The sequence below is a fragment of the Theropithecus gelada genome, chromosome 7a, assembly GCF_003255815.1.
Source record: "Theropithecus gelada isolate Dixy chromosome 7a, Tgel_1.0, whole genome shotgun sequence".
Lineage (NCBI taxonomy): Eukaryota > Metazoa > Chordata > Mammalia > Primates > Cercopithecidae > Theropithecus > Theropithecus gelada.
Genome location: NC_037674.1, coordinates 53,789,097 through 53,812,322, shown reverse-complemented (window position 1 = coordinate 53,812,322; position 23,226 = coordinate 53,789,097). Strand labels below are relative to the sequence as shown.

At 54.5% G+C, this 23,226-nt stretch overlaps 1 protein-coding gene across 7 annotated transcripts in view; it reads left to right on the top strand.

Moving 5' to 3' along the window:
* Nucleotides 1-23,226, top strand: part of LINGO1 (leucine rich repeat and Ig domain containing 1) — a 207,255-nt gene that overhangs the window by 19,670 nt on the left and 164,359 nt on the right. For 6 of the 7 annotated variants that reach the window (XM_025390119.1, XM_025390116.1, XM_025390117.1 and 3 more), the window contains exon 2: nt 5,104-5,218. The gene's annotated coding sequence lies outside the window, so the exon portion shown is untranslated. Of the gene's footprint in view, nt 1-5,103; nt 5,219-13,591; nt 13,727-23,226 lie in introns of those variants that run through there. The other variant, XM_025390124.1, reaches the window with a different exon arrangement.

Sequence of the window (23,226 nt, the reverse complement as noted above, 5' to 3'; positions counted from 1 at the left end):
TGTGCTATTATTTTATGGGAGAGGCTCCTGGAAGTGGAATTACTAGGTTGTGGATTGTGTGGGTTAAAATGTTAACCAATATTGCCAAATTACTCTTCCAAATGTTGGGCCAACTCCCCCTCCCTCCAATGGTCTGGGAGTGCTCATTTTCCCACATCCTTGCCAGCACTGCTTGTTATCAATCATTTAAATTTTTCCCAATCTGATAGGCAAGAAATGGTAGCATGTCGCTTTCATTTGCATTTCCCTGGTTGCTAGTGAGATAGAACATCTTTTCATGCATTTATTGGCCAATTTAGTTCCTCCTCTGCAGATTTCTAATTCACTGCCAATTTTTCTCTTCTTTTGTCTTTTTTCTTATTGATTTGTAGGGGCTCTTTGCATATTAGTGATATTTTCTTCCATTGTCTCATTTGCCTTTTAACTTTGTTTATGTGTCTTTTGCCGTACGGATGTTTTACACATTTATGTACAGTGGTTGGATTTGTTGAAATTTCACTTTATGGCTTCTGGATTTAATGTCTGGCATAGAAATGCTTCCCCCACTGCATCAGATTTCATTTCAAATAAGAATTTTATTGCTGAAAAATCTTTGCAAAGCCCTGGTTTGTAGGCTCCTTCCCAGCTGTGTGTCTGTTCCTCTCGGCAGCTGCAGGCCTGGCTCTTGGGGAGGGGAGGGTGGCCCTATCCGTCCATCCATCTTCAGCTCTCTACTCTCCCTTTGTCCGGCTGGCTTTGGGGTCACTGCTGCTCTGTCTCTCTCAGAGCCTCTCTCTCTCGTATGCTCTGCCCCCACTCCTCTGTCTCTGCTGTTTTCCCTTCCCCAGTTGGTTTCCTATCAGGCAGCAGTAACTAGGGACGTGAGGTGGCAGTGGTGGCAGCCCTTAGTGGGTTGGGGACAGGATGGCAGCTGTCATGGAATGTGCCCCCCTTGCCCTCCACCTGCCAGCCTAGCCCCAAGTCATGTGGGCTGGCAGGGGAAGCCCTGGCCTGGTTCTCTCTCTGGAAGAGACTCTTCCTGCCAGAGCCCAAGGGAGGGCCCTGAGCCAATCCTAATCCCTCCTCCATCAGGAAGCCTTCCAAGACAGCTTCTTCTCCCTTCCCACAGCTGTGGACCTGGCCCTCCCGTCTTTCCTTGCTGGTCTTTCCCCGTCCTGCGTTCTCAGTGCTGAGCTCCCCGGAGTCCACCTGGCCACCTCTTAGGGCCTTGGTTTCCACCTGTGTAACATAGGTCCTGGGCGGCTGTCGCAGCCACTGGGAGACATGGCACACACAGAACTGGTGGGTCTTCCAAGCCAAACTCTGAAAGGTATTCCATCTTACTCTCTCCATACAGCCCCATCCCCCCACCCAAAAAAAAAAAAAAAAACAAAAAAACAGCAAAAATCACAGGAGAGAGCTTGCATGCTGCTGACAAAGAGACAGGGACTTGTACTCCTTCCGTCAGGATGGTGGCCAGCGGGGCCACCCCAGGTGCAGTGTCATGCCTGGCTCATGGGAGGTGCCCAGGAAAGAGAGAGAGAAAGGGCAAGGACCTAATGAACAATGTGGGAGCTGCTGAGGCTGGGGAGGAGGAGGGAAGTCTGGGGCCCACATTCTTTGAGTTACTGCTGGCTAGCAAGGCACTTTCCTCATAGTCCCTCATTCCTGGGGCCTGGGATGCTAATGAGAAATACCCCCCCTTTACCTCCTGGAGGTGTGGGCCCCAGGTGGACTGTAGGGGGTCCTTGGGCTAGGGGAGCAGCTGGGAGAAAAATTGGGGAAACTCAGAGGTCTCTTAGAAGCATGGCTCAGAAGTGCATAACCTAAAACTCTGAGGGACCCTTCCCCGGGCTCCTGCAGTCCCTGGCCTTCTGGCCTGGCACCCACCCTCTGATCATGATGGTCTGTCTCCTCTGAGCAGGAGCAGTGTCCTTTATATCTCCCTGTTCCACTGACCAAGCGCATGGTACATACTTAACAGAAGTAGAATGAATTAATGAGGGAATAGCTAGGGGTATTGATCAGAGGGCTCAGGTCTGGGCAAGAGGAGACCTGGGCTCTGGGCTTGGCTTTTTGGTTGACTTTCTGTGTGACCCTGACCCTGGTTGGACCTCAGTCTCCCCATCTGTACAGTGGGCATGGGCCTCTCAAGCTCTGTGATTGTGCTCCATGTTGTCCAGAGCAGGCACAGGCCTACATGACATACACACCCAGCACACATGCAGGGGCCCTGCTTTCTGATCAGTGTTTGCTGAGTGTGTGCTGGGTGCCAGCCCCGCTCAGTGCTGAACCCTTTGTCAGAGTCCTTGGATAGCTGTTTCTGTGGAGGTCTCACATTCTCCAGGGCATTTGTTCATTCTGCTGAACACACAGGCTACACAGGCTGAGAGCTCCCTGGGCTCCACTGAGGTGGCAAGGAGCCAAGAGGTCGGGTAGGAGGCCCCCAACCTTGGCTGCAGCCCCCTGCACCCTCCTTGGCTGTGAGGCCTGCAGCTGGGCTTTCATGTCTTTCTTGGGACCTGGCACTCCAGCAGACCTCGTGTCCAGGAGAGTGCCCGGCTCCCACTGCATCTCCTCCCCTGCCCCAAATCATTGTCATGCTCTGCCTGTGGTCCCATTTCCATAGCAACTCCTTGTGATGCCACAGAGGAGAGTGGGAGCTTTAGGAAGGTTTGGAAGATTTGGGGGGAAGGGAGCGGGAGGCCCATTCATTGCCTTGGAGTGTGGCAACTGGGGGCCCGAAATGGCACTGTGGGGATGGCTTACCCTGCCAGCTCAGGTGGAGCTGGGCTCAGGGCTGCCAGCCAGGTGGTCTGGAGGCCTTCCAGGGACAGGGCTGCCTGGGTTGGCCTGGGCCTGGTTGGCTCGTGCCAGTCTATCGGGATCCAGCTCGGGAGGCTGCTGACAGCGCCCCTGTCTGGCTAGACCTGGCTTGGGGTACGTGGGCCTGAGGAGCTGCCCAGGCTCTGCTACCCCTCTGTCCCAGGCTGGCACCGCTATGTTCTGTCCTGTCCTCCAGAATCAGCAACCAGTGGGAGGTGCATGCAGGGCTGGCTGGCAACAGGGGCCTAGTTTGGGGCTGGTGAACCGTGGGGCTGGGCAGGCCTCTCTTCCCTGGTCCGGGCTGCTTCATGGCTCTGTTGTCAGGATTGGAAAGCCAAAGTGGGCCCTGGAGCCTGCTCAGCACCCATTGCTCTGCCTCCTTGGAGAAGTCTGCAGCCCATAATATAGGAAGACCCTAGCCTCAAAGCATCTCCTACATCTTCACCTACCACGCGGCTAGAAATTCCAGCATTTGCATCTTAGATTTGATAGAATGTTAATTCTGGGAGGGACCCTGAGAGCTTTTCCATCTTCTGCCCACATTGTAGCAGTCATTTGGAGCCCCATCTGCCCATCCTTCCATCAATCCCATCCGGAAGGCCTTGTAAATGACCCTGGGGACCTAGGCCAGTGCTGGATGGCACCCAACAGGGAATGGAGCAGAAAGGAGGGGCTGGCCTGGCCCTCCAGGGCAGGTGGAAGCTGCTTGCCCTCTCAAGTGCTGCCGGGAGCCAGGTGCTGGGTTCGATGCCAGCTTCCTGAGCTTCCCTTTCACCATCACGGTTGAAGCCACCCCTGGGCACCACCTGCACTCGTGTTTTCTTAATCCTTGTCTTCGTATTGACTTATGTTTGAAGGTGGATTACCATGATGCTCCCCAAGCACACATCCAGGAAATCACACCTGTGATGTGCCTGTCATTTTTTTTTTCCAATACACAGAAAGAGAAACACGTAACTATGAAAATGAAAACATTTGTCTGCACACCACGAAATCCCCTTGTGCACTTCCAGAAGCATGTGTCTTCTACTTTGGGAAACACAGATCTGATTGAAACCTCTCTGCAGCAGCTCAGAAGGAGATTTGGGACTTCATCTGAGAGGTTGAGGAAACTGAGGTGCAGAGGAAGAAGCTTTGCCCAGAGCCACCTGGCCAGGTGGAGGGAGAGCTAAGAGTTAACCCGCCTCCTTGGACTTTGAGCTGAGGTTATGTCCTGCACTATAGAGGCCTCAGAGCCTTGCCAAGGAGCCAGAACTTCCTAGCACCCTCCCTTACTCACAGAGGACGGAGCGTCTGGTCTAGAGGAACCCTTGGAAAATACATGATGAAGAAATAAAGCAGGGTGGCTGGGCATGATGGCTCTGCCGATAATCCCAGCACTGCGGGAGGTCGAGGTGGAAGGACTGCTTCAGGCCAGGAGTTTGAGACCAGCTTGGGCAACATAGTTTACAAAAAAATTTAAAAATTAGCTGGGCATGGTGATACACACACCTGTAGTCCCAGCTCCTTGGTAGGCTGAGGTGGGAGGATCGCTTGAGCCCAGGAGTTTGGGCTACAGTGTACTATGATGGCACCACTGCACTCCAGCCTGGGTGGCAGAGCAAGACTCTGCCTCTTAAAAAAAAAAAAAAAAAAAGGCAGGAAAGGCTGGGGAATGGGAGGGTGAGTAGGTGGGGGTTGGGAAGTTGAGGCTCAGGCCCAGGGAGAGGCACCCCGGTGCTGCTGCCCATCATCCCCTCTCAGGGATCAGACTGTGGCCTGCCTCCTGTGGCCTAGTTGGGGAGGAAGGCAGGCAGTGGCATTGGCTGGACACCTACTGTGAGCCAAGCCATGTGTCCCTTCTCTCTTTCTATCTTCCCAGCAGTCCTGGCAGGAGAGATGGTATCTCCCTTTTATGGATAAGAGAAGTGGCTTTCCCAGGGCCACAGAGCTGGTTGGTGGGAGAGGCGTAGTCAGACTCCAGCCTGCCTGGGGCCACAAACCCTGCCCTTCCCAGAGCCCTGCCTGCCCCCAGCTAGTGTCATGAGTGTGTGTATGTGTGCACGCACGCATGCACGCGTGTGCATGCACAATTGACAACACATCTATGTGTGTAAGCATGAGTTTGCCAGTGAATGAGAGTACATGTGTGAGTGTGTGCAAGTGTGTGTGTGTCAGAGAGAGTGTGTGGGGGATGTATGAGTTTCTAATGGCTCAGCCAGGCGGGATCAGACCCCATTTGCAGGCATGGCCCCCACTGCACCATGACCACCTGCTGCCCTGCTCTAGCTGACAGCCACCTCTTCTTTCTCTGCACAGCCTCTGGCAGCCACAGGCCCTGAGGCTCCAGTGCCCAGAGGCAGAGAGGGCAACTGAGTCCAGCCCAGGCTGAGCCCTGCCCAACTGTGCTCCCCAGACACCCATCCAACCCGAGGTAAGATGCCACTCTGGGCAGCGGGGCATGGAGGGTGTGGGGTCTGTAGGGGAGGCTGTCATGGGGCCCTCTTTCTGGGGCTTTCCCCATCTCTCCCCCACCACATGCAGCCATGCTCAGGAGGTTGTTGTGGCCGTGCCACTTGCCGCCAGCCCTTGCTGTAGCAGGGCTCTCCGGCAGGCAGCTTGGAAGCCTGGGGCATTCTTCCCAGCAACTGGGTTTCATGGACAGTTCCGGCTAATGGGTTCCCACGTGGCATGGGAGGTCTCTGAGGGCAGGCTGCAGGGCTCTGTCCTTGGTCCTGTCACATTGTTGACCAAATGTGTGCCTGACTTCAGGTCGGGAGGGAGCCAGAAGACGTGGACTGAGACAATCAGGGTCCAAGGAACTGTCAAGAGGCCGACATTGGCTTTAATGTGTGGAGTTTAACAGGGTTCCACACCAGAGACAGCGTGCGGGTCCAGACACCTTCAGGGCAGGATGAGGCTTAGACCCCAGGTGTGTTTGTGCGACAAGCACTGGCAGCCAGGTGACCTTGGTTCTCTGTGAACAGAGCAGATGGGTTCTTGAACTGTATCACGAGGAGTAGGATCCCCAGAATGTGGGAGGTAACAGGTCCTTTCACTTCATGGTCCATGTGAGGTGATGTGGAGAACTGACAGTAGGATCCCCAGAATGTGGGAGGTAACAGGTCCTTTCACTTCATGGTCCATGTGAGGGGATGTGGAGAAATGACAGCGTGTCCCAGAGAAGTGGGAGATGGGGAAGGAGGGGGACCTGGGTTGCTGCCTGGCTTGACCCCTGACTTGCTCATGACCTTGGACAAGTCACCTCTACTCCATATCTGGGCCAGTCCCCTGTTCTTGACAGGCCTCTGTCACCCATGAGAGGGCTGCAGGGGGACTTTGCTAAACAGAGGGAACGGTAGGGTGGGCTTGGGGCAGCAGGCTGGCCTGGCGTATTGTCCTTATTTTTCAGAGGAAGAAGCCTGGCGGCAGGCCTGGACTCCCTTCTCCTGAGGGATTGGATGACGGTTGTGTGTGGCTGAGGCTCAGCTAGCCCTGTCCTCACACTGGGAAGCTGGTGGGAGCAGAGGCCTGGATTTCCTTCCCAGGCACTAGGCCTTGCTTGGAAGCCCAATTAGCACTATCAAAATATTTCTGCTTTGGGAAGCTGAGGCGGGCAGATCACAAGGTCAGGAGACTGAGACCATCCTGGCTCACATGGTGAAACCCCATCTCTACTAAAAAAATACAAAAAATTAGCGGGGCATGGTGGCAGGCAACTGTAGTCCCAGCTACTCAGGAGGCTGAAGCAGGAGAATGGCGTGAACCCGGGAGGCAGAGCTGGCAGTGAGCCAAGATCGCACTCCAGCCTGAGCAACAGAGCAAGACTCAAAAAAAAAAAAAAAAAAAGATATATATATATTTCTGCTAATTAGTTGGCTCTGGGTAGAATGAGCAACTAATTAGCCCCTCCAGTTTAACCTGTAATTGCTGCTGGGAGATGGGTGAGAGGGTAGGGTCAGAGTTGTCTGTGCAGCAACTGGCGTGACAGGGGCAGGGGGCAGGGGCGTGAGCAGCCTCCCCACTGCTCAGGCAGACGGCAGCACCCACAGGCACCACAGCCCGGGGGCATGGGGAGTTCAGTGGGCAGGGAGATGCAGGCGGGAACTGATGCAGGGCAGGAGGGCCACAATCAGCTGGGAGTCTGGCAGGGATTGTTGGAACAGGTGACACCTGGGCTAAGCCTTGAAGTCTGTAAGGTGCTTTTCAAGCATTTTATTTTTCTGGTTATAAAAAAAGTAATGTGTGTTCTCTATAGAAAAGTGTGAGCGATGGGTGTTTAGCCCGTCAGTCTTCTACAAAACATGTATTTATGACATAATTGGGATCAAGCTGTACTTACTATTTTCTAACTTGCCTTTTGCACTTAATCCCATACCAAGATCATTTTCCTATCATTCAATACTCTTCTATAATGTGATTTTTAATGGCAGTGTAATGTTTCAGCCTGCGTGTACCACAGTGTGTTTAGCCAATTCTCTGTTGTGTATTTTGGTGGTTTCTGATGTTCTGTCATAAATAATGCCTGAATGAAGGAAGTCATGGATGTAGGGTTGTGATGGGCAGGGAAGGTTTAGGGTGGCAGGGTAGGTCCAGCCTGAGCAAAGGTGCAGTGGCAGGGGAGTTTGGAATGTGTCTGGGGAGTGGCGGGGCCAGAAGGGGCCAGGGCTGGCATGGAGCACTGGAGGCTTGCACCGGAGGCTGAGGAATTGGAGCTTCACTCAGCAAAGCTCTAAGTTCTTGGAGAAAGCTCAGGTTTGTCCTTGCTGCCCTGCTTCCATTGCTGTCTCCCTCGGTGCTCCAGTGATTGGAGGGGAGGAAGCAGGGTGCTGTGTGTTTGGGAGGAAAGGGCAGGCAAAGCTGGGATCCCAGATGACCTCTCCCTCACTGGTGGGATCCGTGGTGTTTAAACCAGGCCCCTCTGCTCTGTGGGGAGCCTTGCCCAGGTCTCCTCCTGCCAGGCAGGAGGGATGCAGGCACCAACTCTGAACACTTACAGACTCCTGGGTCAGCACAGCTGGTCAGACCAGCCTCTCCTTCATCCCCTCACTGGGCGGAGGCTTATGACAGGGACCCTGGAGGGCCAGGGAGGAGGCTGGAGGTGGTTTGTCGTCTCTTCCAGGAAGCTTCCCTGACCTCTGCGTGGAGCTGTGGGCCCCTCCCTAGTGCCGCCCTCCCTGTGCACATCTGTTGGCCCCGGCACTTCTGTCATGCTGGTTTGGGATCACCCATGGGTGTGGGCCTATTTCTCCCAAGGATGAATGTGCAGTGGTTTGTTCATCCTTCCTTCAGCCCATACTCACTGAGTGCCTGCTACACATGAGGCATTGTTCTATGTGCCCAGCATGGCATCCATGGGTGAATAGGTTAGACCATGGCATTGCCCTCATAGAGCCTAAATTGTAACAGAGTAGACAGAAGAAACCAGATAAGTAAATCCATAATATAAGATTAGGGAGTAATAAATGCCACAGAGAAAAATAAGGTTGGAAAAGGGGGCAGGCATGAAATGGGAGCCCTTCTGTGGAGCATGGTCAGGAAAGGCCTCTCGGATGAGGGGCCATTTCAGCAGAGGCCTGAGGAGAGGGAGCAGGCCCTATGGAGCTCTGGATGGGCTTTGAGCTGGGACCAGCATAGAGGCCCTCACAGCTGGGCAGCCCTTGAGGAAGAGGGGCTGAGCAGGGCCCGGAGTTACAGAGTGATGCCTACTGCAGAAAGGACTGTAGGGTGGGTGGGCAAGAGTAGAAGCTGGTAAGCCAGTGGGAGACCCCAGCATCAGTCCAGACTAGAGATGGTGGGGCTGGGCCTGGGCGGGAGGAGGGCTTGTGTTTGGAGACTTTGAAGGGGTTGCTGAAGGATGAGCTGTGGACTGGGAGAGGGCCAGCCTGGGAACAGGGTGGGCACTGGAGCCTTGGCCCGAGCCGAGGAACAGGGGTTGAGGGTGGGTTTGGAGGGAAAAGCAAGATCCTGCTTGCAAGTGTTTGAGGTGCCGGCATCGTGTGGGGAAGCGACACAGACAGTAAAGCCTGCAGCTGTGGGAAGAGCTGGGCTGGAGAGGCAGTTGTAGGGGGAGTCAGTATCTGGGTGGTTTCTGAAGCCTCTGAGCCTGGACAAGATGATGTAGAGGAGAAATCTGGGCCTCATTGCTTGGGGTGAATCCAGCCCTGGGGAGCTCCCTGCTTATGGGTGGGCTGTTACTCTAGCTTTGCAGACAAGGTCCCCAGATTTACCAGCCTGGAGAAACTGCTACCAGCTGACCCTCCCAGCTGCTCCTCCCAAGTGGCCTAATGGCTGGCACCATGATTCTGTAACGCTTGTCAGGGCTGCTGTCGGCAGGAAGTGTGGTGCTGATACTAGGCCTAATCCTCTCACCCTTTTCTCTTGCAAGGGACTCTTAACTGGTGAGTCTGGAGCAACCCAGGCCCTTCTGAGCCCTACTAGTGGTCACTACGACAGGCCTTCCTCCAGGTCATGTCCCCCCTCAGGAACCTTCAGTGGCTCCCTGTTGTTTAAGGTTGACATGCAGACTCCTTCTCCTGCTTGTAGAAGGCCTTTCATTGTCTCCCTCAAGCCCATACTTTCTTCCCCGCCCTTCTTTCCAACAGGCTACTCTCCTCCATCCCCCACACACCACGCTCAGCCTCACCTTCCATGTAGAATGCTTTCTTAACCACCAGCAAATCTCACATTTTCCAGAATGTCTTCCCTGACCCCCCGCTTCCCTCGGCCTCTTTGCATGTCCACGTGTGCCTTTTACCTGTTCCCCCAGGCCTCATGGCTTGTGGTGAGCTATCCTGTCAGGTCACCCAACTCATCAATGTCACGATCCTCAGCTTGTCTTCCTCTTTGCCGTCCTCATCCTCTTGTCCCTCATGTCTGCCATCCACGTGCTGCCCTGCCCTCAAGTACTGTTGTCAAAGCTCTTCCCAAACAGAATCCCATTCAAACCACGGTGCTTTGTGGGCCAGGGCGCCCAAGCCTGGCTCTGCATCAGGACCACCCAGGGACGTTATTAGAGACAGGAATCATCTGGGGTCCACCCAGACCGTCTGATCCAGGGTTGCTGGGAGAACCCAGGAATCTGCCTGGTTCACAAGCCCCACAGTCACCTTTTGATGGTCAGCCAGGTTGGGACCCATTGGCCCAACCCAAGCTCATGATGAGGGAGTATACGTATCCCTGAGACCATGGTCCTCTGACCTTTACTTGCACACCTTCAGGGACAGGGACCTCACTCTCTCCAGGGCAGCTCAGGCCCTGGAGGCAGCTCTTGTATGGCTCCTCTTTATACTGGCTGAGTTGAATCTGCCTCCCTGAAGTCTCCATGGCTGGCTCTAGGGTCCACATGGGACAGGAGCTATGTTTGGCATCTAGAAGCTCTCCTTTTCTACCCCACCAAACCCAGCGGGGGGGCCCAGCATGTGGTGGGGATTTGGGCAATGTCTGTGGCTTGGTGGATGGATAGAGGACCTGCCTCCCTCCACACCTGCCTTCCTGGGGCCTCCCCAGGGCATTGTTCTCTTCTGTTCCTCCTTAGTCTTCTCTTAAAGAAGCGAACTCACAGAGCAGTGCAGGACTCAGAAGACCCTCCTCCCCTACCCTCAGGCCCTGGCTGGGGCCGCACCACCCAGACTTCCAGCTTCTAGAAATGTGAGACGATCCATTTCTGTTTAAGCCACCCAGTTTATGGTACTTAGCTATAGCGGCCTGGCAAAGGTGTTTCAGGGGCCAGGCACTGTGGCTAACGCCTGTAATCCTAGCACTTTAGGAGGTTGAGACGGGAGGATCGCTTGAGCCCAGAAGTTTGAGACCAGCCTGGGCAACATGGCGAGACATGGTCTCTACAAAAGATACAAAAAATAGCTGGGCATGGTGGCACACACCTGTGGTCCCAGCTACTCGGGAGGCTGAGGTGGAAGGATTGCTTGAGCCTGAGAGACTGAGGCTGCAATGAGCTATGATTGAGCCACTGTACTCCAGCCTGGGTGACAGAGCAATATCCTGTCTCAAAAAAAACCCAAAGCCCCAAATCCCCAAACCCCAAGGTGTCAGCAGGGCTGGTTGCCTCCGAAGGCTGTGAAGGATGATCTGTTTCAGGCCTCTCTCCTTGGCTTGTAGATGGCTACCCCGTGTCTCTTTACATGGCCATATTGCCAAATTGTTCTCCATACAATATTTAACTATTTAACCATTTGTTTATTTTTTGAGATGGAGTCTCACTCTGTCACCCAGGCTGGAGCCCAGTGGCTCTATCTCAGCTCACTGCAGCCTCTGCCTCCCGGGTTCAAGTGATTCTCATGCCTCAGCCTCCGAGTAGCTGGGGCTACAGGCATGCACCACCATACCCGGCTCAGTTTTGTATTTTTAGTAGAGATGGAGTTTCACCATATTGGCCAGGCTGGTCTTGAACTCCTGACTGCAGATGATCCACTTGCCTCAGCCTTCCAAAGTGCTGGGATTACAGGTATGAGCCACTGCGCCCGGCCAGTATTTAACAATTTAGACCGTATCTCCAAATCCCTCTTTCTTATATGGACAATAGTCATATTGAATTAAGGGGCCACCCTACTCCAGTATGACCTCATCCTAATTAGCTAATTACATCTCAAATGACCCAATTTCCAAATAAGATCACATTCTGAGGCATTGGGGGTTAGAATTTAAGCACATCATTTTTGGAGGCACACAATTCAACCTGTAACAGCAGGCGACTAGAGCTATGATTTTCACAGCAGTGAACTGTCCCCGGCAGCCTTGGTGGTGGTAAGCATCTCATGCCATGGGTTGCACAGGAGGAGTATCGAGGCTGCCCCAAGCTGTCAGGAACATAGAGAGGAGATTCCTACCTCATGGCTAGGACCAGGGCTTCCCTGACACCAGTTTCAGCCTGGGATGTTAATCAGGGCCCAGGAACATGGTACATGGTGTGTACTGGTCGTGATCCAATCCCTGTATCCTTTGGGTGAAAGGCAGGTTCCCATCATTGGGGTAGGAGGAAGAGCCCCCTGAGCTCTGCTGCCTCTTAGCAGGGTGCCCTCGGGTAGTGGCTTTGACTTCTGGGCCTCCGTCTACCGAACTGAATTGGGGACCAGTCTGCCTGCCTGTTTTTGTCACAAGCCTATGGTTAGGCTCATAGGAGAGAATGAATAAGAAGGTACTTTGTTTTTGTTCTTTTTTCATGTATTCACTTTGCAAACAGTTATTAAGCTCAGCTGCATGCTAGGCCCTGTGCTGTCCCAGGGACACAGAGATGGTCCTGGTCCTGGCCCTCAAGGAGTGCAGAGGCCATGGGTGGGGCAGCAGGCGTAGGTGGTAGTTGAAGTTATGACCACTCTGGAGCCAGACTCCCGGGACTCAGTCGCAGCTCTGCCATGCGTCAGTGGTGTGAATTTAGACAATTTCCCTAGGGCCTCTGGGTCTCAGTCTCTTTATCAGTCGACTGAGAATAATGAGAACGTCTACCTTGCTTGGATAAAGTAGGCTGAGGCATGTAAAGGGCTTAGAGCCGTGTCTGGCACATAGTAAATGCTTGATCAATATGAGTAGCCAGTCCAGGGCAGTATGATAGAGGGCCGCAGGAGGGTTCTGGGGGGCAATCATTGAATCATTCAATTTGGGCTCTGAGAACCTGGCAGTCATGGTGACCCAGGCAGGGCAGGGCGGGGCTGGCATTGCCTTCGTCTTTGAGCCACTTGCCGCCCCCCGCTCCAAGTGTCCCGCTGTGGGTTGGAGTGGTAAGGAGTATGGAGCAGGCATGCCCATGGGGAGAGGCAGGAGCCTCCTCATGGTGGTGCGCCGGGGGTCTGTGTGGCTCCAGGGTTCTATGCGGTGGCAAGAGGCTGCCTGTCCTGTCTCTGCCCCTGGACAGCTCCACGTCTGGGGAGGTTGGCAGCTGGTGCCTGGTGCTTGACTTTGTTAGCCTTTGCATTTAGTCTGCAGGTTCTGGGGAGAGGAGATGGTGAGGAAGCAAAATTAAAATTCCTCTTTGAGAAGTTAACAACTTCCCAATTAAAGGATTCTTATTTGTGAGATGCCTTAGAGGCCTTTTCAATCAAGAGGCTCTTCTGAATAATAAAAAGGCTGAGCTGGGGTTGGAGTGGAGCCTAAGCTGCCGGCAAGGAGGTGGGGACGCTGAAGATGGGCATGCCGGCCTCGTGTGGGATGGGGTGGCAACAGAGTGGAATGCTTTTCCGCTCAGCGGTTGGCAGGGGGTTGGCATGGGGAGGGCCAAGAGGAGAGGACTATTCCCACCCCTACCCCGCACAGCCCTGAAGCCCCCTCCAGCCCCCAGCCTGAGCTGCATGCATGGGAGTCCTCCACCGGGACCCCTGTGTCCTTCTGGCCCACGCCCTGTGCTTAGCATCTGTGCACTTCCCGGAGGCTCCCTGCAGCTGTTTCTTGTCCTGCTTGGCTCTCAGTTTCATCAGTGCCTGACCACTTCCTGACACTCAGCTATCCCGGGAGCACCCTGCCAGGCTCCTCTGGCTCTTCCCCTCAAGCCAGGGTGGAGGAGGGGGCAGGTGGGAGAGGCGAATTGGGATTTGCTAAGGATGGTATGCAGCGGTGGATGCAGGCCCGACCGTGCGCTCTGGATGGGGGCAGTGTCCTCTTGGCTTCTGAGAGCCCAGCTCCCTGGTGCCCATGCCACACCTGCTGTGCTGCCCCAGCTCTCACAGGGGTGGTTTTGTTGGGTGTGTCTACCAGCCTTTCAGCCGGGCACCCCCACCCGATGTGACCTAGCTTGTTTCCTGGGAGACTCTTGGGTCTGTCCCACTTGAAGCTGAGTGTCTGCAGATGTCCCTTAAGAGGCTCAGCCTCAGGTCCTGTGGGGCTGACCAGTGTGCAGAGTGCCAGGCCCAGCTGGGTGCTTCCCATCTTCCCAGCACCTGAGAGGCAGCTGCCACTGCCATCCTTACAGAGGAGGAAGGGGAGGCTCTGTGAAGTGAGGCGACCCTTTATGCAGAGAAGGGTTCTTGCTGAAAGGACTTGTCATCCTGTGTCCTCCAGGGCCCTGCAGGTCACTAAGCAAAGAGGAATTGGAGACACTGGCCAAGCCCCTCCCCTCAGTGGGCAGCCCAGGCTTTGACTCTGCCCCAATAGGGGCTGCCCTATCAGTTGCCAAGGTCATTTGAGGAGATGGTGCCAAGGGTGGCTCCTCTGTCCAGGCAGCGTGGAGGACGGCGGGAGTGTTTGTAGCCCACACCTGCCATCCCCTCCCTCCTCTGCATGGCCTACTTTCCAGGCGCCATCGCAACCGAGGCTGTCTGTGTAAATACCCAGAACTGTGGGAGCCCAGTCCCTCTGAAAGGTCAAGTAGGCACTCCTCAGAGGCCTGGGGTTGGGGACAGGGATGGGGCCATCCAGCAGTCTGGGCCACCAGAGAGGGGAGAATGGGTCCTGCAGACCCCAGGGGTGGTGGGTGAGATGAGGCGACGTGTCCTGATTGGCTGCCCTGACCAAGTGAGAGCTGAAATAATTTGGATTCAAGTCCCAGCCCTGCCACTTACTGGGTGGCCTTGAACAAGTGACTCAGCCTCTCTAGACCTCTTTTTCCTCCCGAGTGGCACAGTAACCTCCCTGAGGGGCGGTGAGGATCATATGGGATGGCACAGGTGAACCTGCTGGGCCCAGGGCTGGTGGGTCTTGCACGTGGAACCTGGATTTGTGGGCTTTGTCTTAATGGCACTGTTTAGTGTTCCTGTCCCAGCCACTTCTTGGGCAAGTGGTTCCTTTCTCCTAGCCTCAATTTCCCATATGCAGAGTGGACATAATGATATCTACCTCACAGAGGTGTTGTACTCCCTCAGTGGGATCCTCTGTACCCTTCCCCCACATCACGGAATGAGTCTGTCCTCCCTAAGTACACAGTGGGATTTGCCTGGGGTTGGCCACCACATCATGAGTAGGTGACGTGGTCCTTGCCTCTGGGTAGCAATGTGAAGTTAGACGGATCAAGGAGAAATGCTGTGAGCCTCAGGAAAAGGAAGGAGATAAAAGCTGGGGAAGTCAGGGAGGGCTTCCTGAAGGTGTCTGGTCCTTAGAGTTCGGGAGGATTTGGGGAAGCTGGGGGTAGAAGAGAGTGACAGAGAGCGTGTGTGGTTGGGAATAATGTGAACAAAGACCAGGCAGGAGGAGCAAGCCCGGGACAGGGTGTGAGCTGTCCGAGAGCTGCTGCTGACTGGGGGTCAGAGCCCTGAGAGGTCCCAGCCCTGGAGCCCTGGTGGGGGTGGAGGACCAGGAGTTGGGAGTGGGACCACTGTCTGCTGACTAAGGGCAGGGAGACATCAAACAGCCGGGATCCTAGCACACAGCCCTACCTGGGGGCTGCAGGGAGGGGCGGGATTTAGCATAGGGTCTGTGGACAGGACTCCCCACACTCCAGGGCCTCAGGTGGCACTGTCAAGGATCTGTGTAAAGTCTGGGAAGAGGCTGGTGGCTGCTGCCCAAACTGGCAAGACCCCACCTGTAGAGATCAGCCTGTGGGCCGCCTTTGGCCAAAATGTAGGAACCAGGGACTCTGGCTGCTTGAGGGCCAAGAAAGGGAGATATGGGAGGTATCCGCAGTGAGCTGAGAGGGCTGGGAGGCTCACCCTTGTGGAGCACTCACTGTGTGCCAGGCCCTGAGTCAGACTCCTCCCTTGGGTTTGTGTAATTTGCACGACAGCCTGGAGAGGGCGCCAGCTCTTAAACTCATTCTAAGGAGCTGGAAACCTGACTGGGAGAGGCGAACGACTGGCCTGCCCTGGCAGTGTTTCAAATCAGAACTCTACACATCATGCTTTTTCAGTGGCCCCATGCTACTCCCCAGGGCTGTGGTTTTTAGAGGGGATGACCCCAGACTTCCCTGGGCAGGCTTGGAAGAGCTATACCCAAGTACGGAGTCTTCCTTGGCTTTGCCTCTCTTTTTTTTTTTTTTTTTTTTGAGACAGAGTCTCGCTCTGTCGCCCAAGCTGGAGTGCAGTGGCGCGATCCTGGCTCACTGCAAGCTCCGCCTCCTGGGTTCACGCCATTCTCCTGCCTCAGCCTCCCGAGTAGCTGGAACTACAGGCGCCCGCCACCGCGCCCGGCTCATTTTTTTTGTATTTTTAGTAGAGACGGGGTTTCACCATGGTCTCGATCTCCTGACCTTGTGATCCGCCCGCCTCGGCCTCCCAAAGTGCTGGGATTACAGGCGTGAGCCACCGCGCCCGGCCGGCTTTGCCTCTCTTAGGGAAGCTCGGAGAGGTTGAGGGTGTGACCCAATGCCACACAGCGCTGGGGTCTGCAGTCCCTGGCTCCCTGAAGGGCGTGTGCCATGATCCCTTCTCCCTGGGGTCTGGTGGCCCCAGCCAAGCCCTACCAGGTCTAGGAACCCAGGGGGCCTTCCCAAATATAAGACTACTCATGCCTCTGAGCCACTGAGAGAGGCTTTAAAATCTCAGCCCCAAATTAAAGCCTATGAGCTCCTCAAAACAATGAAAAATTTCCCTAATAAAAGGAGAGGCACACTCAGGCATGTCCTAAATGAATGGAGTGACTTCAGGGATTAATTCAGGATGTATGGGAGGGCGCCCAGCCGGGAAAAGTGCGCAGTGGATATTGTAACAAATTGTTTGCTCACAAGAGGAATAATTCTTAATGTGCACTGGCTGCAAGGGGAAGCTACCTTGGCTGCCTACAGCACGATCCCTCATCAGCCGGGAGCTGGGCAGGGTCTCTGCTAAGGCAGCCTTACCTCTAAGCCTCTGGGCCTTCAGTGACAACCTTCCAACCTCACAAACTGGCCTGAGTGGGCCCTGAATGTGTCCTTAGAGCCCCACAGCCTCCTGAGTTCTGCTCTCTCCTGCTGGCTCTGTGCCTTTGGCTAGGGCGGGGAAGGTGCTGGCTGGAGGGCAATTCCTCCTCCTCTGCTATGCAAACCAACTCTTCCTGTTGGGACCTCCTGGAGACCCCGGCCTGCCAGTCCCCCCAACCTCAGACCACCCAAAGGAGGCTCCTAACAGATTGTCTCTCAGCATGCCTCAGTGTACCTGTCCCAGGCTTGGGCAGCTGCCTCCTTCCCAGTTCCCTTGCCTCGGGGATGAGTGGGGTGGGGGCAGCACCGTCCTCCCTGGCCAGCCCTCCCAGCTTCCTAGTGTCTCTGTGCCAAACCTGGGGGAAAGGCGAGGCAAAGTCACTCTGTGCTCAGGAACATAAATGAACACCACTGAGGTGCAAACGGAGAAAGGCTTCCTGTATCCCACCTCCCACTCCCGGCTGGAGTGGGTCCAGCACAGAGAGAAAAAAGCACTGGCTCCTGAGTCAGGCGAGCCTGGATTTGGGTCTAGCTTCCCTGCTTTCTGACTCTGGGACTCCAGGCAACTCCCACAATCTCTCCAGCTTCTTCCTCTGTAAGAGATGGGATTAGTTTTAGCAGCAGCAGCAGCAGCACCTCACAGTTTTGAGATACAGTCTCATCCATCTACACAGCAGTCCTAGAAGTTGGGACCTGGGATTATCCCCATTAAACGGACGAAGAGACCGGTCTCAGAGAGGTGAAGCTCTCTGCTTCCTTGTAGCTGCTTCATGAAGTTGTTTAGAGAAAAGGGCCCTGCTTATAGATGCTCCTCCATGAACGTCGGCCCCACCTGCTCCCTTTCCTGAGCGGAAGAGGTACTGAGGCCCTACCAAGGTAGGGGCAGGAGACTTTGGGCACGGGGACCCTGATCCTTCTCACCTCTCCCGTCTGGCTTGGAGCCAGCCTGCCCTTTCATTCACTCCTTCATTCACCCGATCATCAAGTGCTGATGAAACACCTACGAAGCGCGGTATCCCCAGCAGCTAGAACGTTATGCACTGTTCCTCCCCCCAGGTAGCCTCCCGTCTTGAGGGAGCAACAGCACGGCAAACAAGTAATTTGGGTAATCTCAGACTGTGCTGAGTCCAGGAGGGAAATGACAGGGCTGTGGAATAGGGAGTGGCTGGGGCAGGGTGAGCTGCTCCGGTGGGCATCCAGACAGGCCTCTCTGAAGAGATGACTTTGAGGCTGAAGGGGCTGAATGTCAAGGCAAAGGCTGGGAGGTGGGAAGTAGCTGGCTGTGTCTGGAGACCAGGAGGAAGATAGTGTGGCTGGTGGGTGGGGAGTGAGGGAGAGAGCGGGGACAGGGGTGGGAAACAGAGCCTTAGCCGCCCTGCTGAGGAGCAGGGGTGTGCTCTGGAGGGGGTTAAGCCAGTGAGTGACGGGACCTGATTTGTGCTTTCCAAATTCCGTTCTGGCCTCTGGGTGGAGAGAATGGATTAGAGGCTGTGGCAGGAAGAGCAGGGAGCCTTGAGGGGAGGTGGGTGCAGGGACCCAGGAGAGAGGTGGGGTCATGGCTGCAGGGTGGTGGTGCAGATGGCGAGGAGTCGGGGTGGCTAGGAGAGGGGTTGGAGAGTGACCATGGGATGGGAAGGCTGAGAGTCCTGGTTGGGGCGGAGTCGGTTTGGCCCAAGCGGCACCATTTTCTGAGATGGGGAATCTGGCGCAGGTGGAGGTGCAGGCATTCTGGTTTGGACTTGCAGGGTTTGAGGAGCCAGTGGGCTATGCAAGTAGAGCATCAGGCCTTCAGTCAGCATCGGGGACCTTCTCACTTCTGGTCCAAGGTCAAAGGCTTTGCCCTAATATGCAGCTCGTCTCATTGCCAGACCATTTTTCAGATGAGGACACTGAGGGGCTCACCTCAGTCCTTAGACTGCACGTGGCTTTCTTGCAGACCCCTGGCCTGGAGCAGAGAAAGCACGACCCTGAGTGGTGCCTGATAGGAAGGTAGCAGGAAAACTTGGGGAGTGGGAGCGTGGAGCCACCTCCTGCTGACGCACATGTGTACGCAGGCACGTGTGTGTGTGTGTGTGTGTGTGTGTGTGTACGCGTGCGCACACTTGAGCATCGTGTGGAGCCCATTAACAAACAGAGAAATAAATTAACAAGTATTCAACCCACCAAATGTTCCTTCTGTTCTGTATAATAGAGCACGGGAACATAATTTTCCCCTGGAGCAAATTGCTACAGCTGAACCTGCTCCTCGTTTTCCTCCAAAAACTGCTTAAAATTCTGGAACGCTTGTTGATTTCGGGTCCTTTCCCTTTCTGGCTCCTGTCCCCAACCCCCAGGCTGCTTCCCTCCGCCTTCCCGTGCGGGGCCTCTGAGGAGCCAGATTGTCACAGCTCCAGGGCTACCATTTTGCAGATGGGAGGAACCTGGGAGGTGGCAGCTCCGGCCAGGGTCCCTGAGGATGAGAGGCTTTCGCTGTGTGGAGCATGAATGAAATGTCCAGCACTGGCAGAAAACACCGGCAGCTCCCCACTGGGCCTGCCACAGACCACTGTGTGACCTTGGACAAGTCACTACCCCCTCTGAGCTTCAGTTTCCGCCTGGCAAACATGGGGCTGATCACGCCTGCCATCTCCATGTGAACACGCCTGGTGGTGTACGGAGTGCGGAGTGTGATGTAGATGTGAGCTGCCTCCTTCTGAGGCACCACGTGCAGTGACTGGGGGGCCTCCCACCCCCAGGCCTTCTAAGGAGCCTTTAGATTCAGGGACTCTCGGCCTGCTTCTGAAATCCTCTAGGGCACTTCTAATTTTCTTAAAGCAAATTAATTTTAATCTACTTTAATTAAACATGTCTTATGAAAATGTATACTTATTTATAGAGCTTCTCACTGCATTCTTGATCACTGCTGCCATTCAAAGCCCAGCTCAGATCCCCGCTTCCAAGCAGCCTCCTTAGGCGTGGGAGCTGGGTGAGAGGGAGGCTTTTGCACATTGATTCCTGGCTGGCTCCAGCCTGGCTGAGTTACCTTTGCTAGAGGCAGAAGGGGAACACTGGAATCCAGTGCTCAGGAGCCAGAAATTCCAGCCCCCTACCCATGCCTTCAGGGAACCGCCTGGACTTGATGCAACATGCAAAGTTCCATCCATCTGGGGACTGCCCCTGTGCTCCTCAACAGAGAAATTAAATCCCAAAGAAATCACTGAGGGTATTGTGGGCTGGTTGAAGGATGGGCCTTGGCCTCAGGTCTGCGATGTCCAAGGTACCGTCAGCCCAGGTTTGTCTTCTCTGCTATGACAGCCCAAAACCTTATCTCCTCCAGAAAGCTCTCCTTGACTTCTTCATCTATCTTAGTCCACTTGGGCTGCAACAACAGCATACCATAGACTTGGGGGCTTGAACCAGAAAGCATGTTTTCCCACAGTTCTGGAGGCTGGGAGTCTGAGATCAGGGTGCCGGCATGGTCAGATCAGAGGGAGAGCTCTCTTCCTGGCTTGCCTCACGTGTGTCCTTTTTGCTGTGTCCTCACATGGTAGGGGTAGGGGGAAGAGAGCAAGTGTTATGTGGTGCCTCTTCTTATAAGGACACTAATCTTCTCAGACTGGGGCTCCATCCTTATGACCTCATTTAACCTTAATTACTTACTTACTCCAAATACAGTCTCATTGGGGGTTAGGACCTGGACGTATAAATTTGCCAGGACAGAGTTTAGTCCATAGTGCCACCCCTGCACTCCTGTCCCCTGACTATATTGTATCCACACAGGCTGGCATTGTGTTGCAAACTATTTGGTTTAATATTCCCCAAGGTCTCCTCCCAGCACAGGCCTGGGCATACTAGACACTCCATAATGACACTGTAGCTTTAACTGCTTCCCAGGTGAGGCTGCACTTGAGGGCATTTCCAACCTCTTACCTTGGCGCATGATAGGTGGGCCCCGTACCCCACCTCTCCCCATGCCTAGGCTGCTGCATGTTGGCCATCTGAGTGGGGAGCCTCCAGACCCACACGCCTGCCATGTTCTCCCTTTCAGTGGCCCACCATTGCCCACGGGAAGAAGCTCAACCCCCCTGGCCTGCTCTCCAAGGCCCTCAAATACTTCCTGCCCAGCCCACTGGCCTCACTTCTTGTACCCTCCCCTGTGTCAAGAACACATCCTACTCTTTTGTTCCTGGTGTTCATACCAGCCATTCCACCTGCCAGCTGCGAAGCTGTCTCTTCCAGCCAGTGAACTCCTACTTATCCTGTAAAGCCCTCCTCAGCATGGCTGTCCCCAGCCCCCTGGGCTGAGTTGATCTCTCCCTCCTCTGAGCTCCTGTGGCACTCTGGGCTTCCCCATCACTGTGTGTAATACCCTGGATGGTCCTTGTCAGGGGCAGTGTCTGGCTCACCACTGGGTTCCAGTATCCCCCTGGTGCTGGCTCCATGCTAGCCTACAGGGTGAATGGATGGGTGAATAGTTATTGAACACCTACTAGTCCAGGCACCGTTTTAGGATCTGGGAGGCTGTCCTCATGGAGCTTGCTTTCCAGTAGGGCGGGGTCCACAACCCCTGGGGACCGGCCCTGTTAGGAACTGGCCGCACAGCAGGAGATGAGCAGTGGTGAGCGAATGAAGCTTCATCTGTCCTTACAGCCACTCCCCATCGCTTGCATTACGGCCTGAGCCCTGCCCCCATCAGATCAGTGGAGGCTTTAGATTTTCATAGGAGCAAGAACCCTATTGTGAACTGCGCATGCGAGGGATCTAGGTTGCACTCTCCTTATGAGAATCTAATGCCTGATGATCTGTGACTGTCTCCCGTCACCCCCAGATGGGACCGTCTAGTTGCAGGAAAACAAGCTCAGGACTCCCGCTGAGTCTACATTATGGTGAGTTGTATAATTATTTCATTATATATGACAATGTAATAATAATAGAAATCAAGTGCACAGTAAATGTAATGCACTTGAATCATCCCAAAACCATCTCCCCAACCCTGGGCTGTGGAAAAATTGTCTTCCACGAAACTGGTCCCTGGTGCCAAAAAGGTTGGGGACTGCTGTAGTAGGGGAGACATATTAAACAACATAAATAAGCAAATCAGGTACTGTGTTAGATAGTGATCATGTTAAGGAGAAACAAATACAGGAGAAGTGGGGAAAGGAAATGGCAGGAGTGGGGGTGCCTCCCTGAGAAGGAGACTTTTAGGTCAAGTGGGGTGTTGAGGTCAGGGAGCCACATGGAAGCCTGGGGAGAGCATTCCAATCAGAGGAAACAGGGGCATCCAGGTGGGGGGTGTGCCTGGCCTGTGTGAGGAGCAGTCAGGGGAGAAGGAGGAGGCCAGAATGGGTGGAGAAGGTGGTGGGGGTGAGTGGTAAGAGAGGGGAGGAATTGTTGTCAAGGAGCAGATGGGTCCAGAACTTGGAGATCGCTCTCAGGGCTTTGGCTTTTGCTCTGAGTGAGACTGGAGTCACCATGGGGTTTTAGCAGAGGAGTGACGTGCTGTGACTTGGGTTTTAAGGGTCCATCTGGCTGCTATGTGAAGGACACTGTGGGAGGCAGGCCAGAAGTAGGAAGCTCTGGGGGGAGGCTGTTGCAATAATCCTGGAGGGAGATGATGGCTTGATCCGTGGTGGTGGCCATGGAGTGGAGAGAAGTGGTTGACTCTGGATAGATTTTGAAAGTTCAACGAACAGGCTTTGCTGATGGTGGATCTGCTGTGGGATGAGAGAAAGAATTGACCCCACAGTTTTTGGCTTGGGCAGCTGGAAAGATGGGGGTAACCCATCTGATCTGAGAAGGGAAGTCAGCAAACTCAGCTGAGGTGAAATGAGGCACTCAGCTGTGGTCATGTGAAGTTTGATGTGCCTGTTAGTTGTCTGGGATGCGGTGTTGAACAGGTAGCTGGGGCAGGCAAAGCGGTGGCTTTCAATGATATCCAGGCCCACATCCCTGGAACCTGTGAAATCTACCTTACATGGAAAATGACTTTGCAGATGTGATGGTCAAGTATCTTCAGCTGGGGAGATGATTCTGGATCGTCTGGGTGGGCCCTGAATGCACTCACTAGTGTCCACATAAGAGGGAGGCAGAGGGAGATTTGACTGCAGGGGAGGAGAAGGCCATGCGACCACAGAGGCAGATTGGAGCGATGCAGCTACAAGCCAAGTGATGCCCGTGGTCACCAGAAGCTGGAAGAGGCCAGGAACGGATACGCCCCTGGAGTCTATGGCAGGAGCCAGTCCCCCCAACACTTTGGTTTGGCCCAGTGAAACAGATTTTGGACTTCTAGCCTCTAGAATTGTGAAAGAATAAATTTCTTTCCTTCTTTCCTCCCCTCCCCTCCCTCGCTCCCTCACTCCCTCCCCCACTTCCTTCCTTCCTTCATTCCTTCCTTCCTTCCTCTTTTCTTTTGAGACAAGGTCTTGCTCTGCTGCCCAGGCAGGTGGTGCAGTGGCACAATCATGGCTCATGGCAACCTCAACCTCCCTGGCTCAAGTGATCCTCTCACCTCAGCCTCCTGAGTAGCTAGGACCACAGGTGTGTGCCACCACACCTTGCTAATTTGTTTTATTTTTTGGAGAGATAGGGTCTAAGTTTCCCAGGCTGGCCTCAAACTACTGACCTTAAGAATCCTCCTGCCTCGGGCTCCCAAAGTGCTAGGATTACAGGCATGAGCCACTGAGCCTGGC